The following is a 1,614-nucleotide window of genomic DNA, read 5'->3' on the forward strand; positions in this document are numbered from 1 at the left end:
ATATATACATATCTATGGTCTACACTGGATGCGGCGCGGCACGACACGACAAATCCCCGACAGAAAACTGCTGCCGGGTTCTATTTATGACGTGCTGATACAAATTTCAAATGGTTTTCAACGGTTGTTTGATCGCGTCCAGTGTAGGCAGACTTTAGCTGTTGTAGACACGGTGTTACTCACCTATTGAGAAGAAACAAAGCAACCTCGGCGTCCGATCGCAGGCCTTCCGCTCCTTGAGTTCTCTCCAGCGCTGGAAAGCTGATCCGATATTTACACGGGTCCTACTTCTTGCCTTATTGCCTTAAGCCTTTTGTTCCGCAGACATTTTCCTCTTTTGTTTTTTATCCGCCATCTCTATCTTTCTGTCGCTCGTCTCGCTAATGTCCGTCATGTGCACTGAACGCTCTCTCCTCCACATCATGAGTAGACATGCCCCTTACTGCTGATTGGCTACAATTTTGCTTTGCTACTCGGCCCGAATCAATTTTCTAAAGCGTTTTTGAAAAATAGCTTACCCCACCTTTAATTACCATATGTGTAATTACCATATGTGTACTCCAACATACTTTAAAGGCAGGGTATATGATTTTTCAAAAACACTTTAGAAAACTGATTTGGGCCGCTCATGCGTTCTGTAGATGTGTGTGAGAGAGAGTGTGATTGACTGGAAGGCCTATCTCTCCTCACAAGGGGGGCCGGCAAAGAAGCACCGCACCTCAAGCTCATCGGACGCCCGTAGGCTGCACAGGCATTAGCACGGTCGCCCAGGTGACCGATAGCGTCGCGCTAACTGAATGAGCCGCGCTTTTTACCTCTCGGACCATCTGGTCCCGCTGTCGGAGCGGCGTCCCTGCCTTCTCCCCGGTGGGCTTCTGTCTGAAAAGAGGAAGCAGGACGAGGGGCTGATGAGCGAGGCCTTGGGGCCCTCCATCACTCCTCGCCACCAGGAAGGCACCAGCTGTCTGCACTCATTTGCATTCTCTCTTTGCTTCCCCCCCAAAAATAATGAAATTAGCCACAAGTTTCCTGAGGTGATGCAAGACATGGACTTAGGCAGGACGTGTCAGTGTTTGTGTAGATGCGGGTGTGTGCTTCAGGAGCCAGAGAAGAGAAGGTCATAGAGCCTTTGATGCTAAAGACAGAGAGAGAGGGGGAGAGAAAGCATACATGCCAGCGTGGCCTGCGTGGCCTACTTATTAAGGAGTTTGTACTTGGCTGACGCTGTTTTAAACTACCATATTGGGCGTTCAAAGCGTTCAAAGGACAGTTTATAGTTTGTATTTTAACTTAAGAAATTTTTATATTTATAAACATCCTACTATAACAGCTGGTGTAAACATCTAAGACTACTGTGGACAATCCAAAGCATGCACCAACTTTTTAAAGAGGGCACCAGTGGCAGTCCAGGGCAAGATGTAGGGCTTTATAGAATCCGTTTTATTTTTTTCCCCAAATTCTGTTTTTTCCATTTGAATTTTTCTGGGTTCCGTTCAAGTTTTTCTAGACTCTGTTTTAATGGTTAAAGTAAATTTTATTCATCAAAAAGTATGTATAATTAATTAAAATCATGAAACTTACAATATTAAACAGCGATTTATTAAAAGTAAAAAA

This window comes from Sinocyclocheilus rhinocerous, unplaced genomic scaffold (genome assembly GCF_001515625.1).
Source record: "Sinocyclocheilus rhinocerous isolate Xijiao unplaced genomic scaffold, SAMN03320098_v1.1 scaffold1234, whole genome shotgun sequence".
Classification (NCBI taxonomy): Eukaryota; Metazoa; Chordata; class Actinopteri; order Cypriniformes; family Cyprinidae; genus Sinocyclocheilus; species Sinocyclocheilus rhinocerous.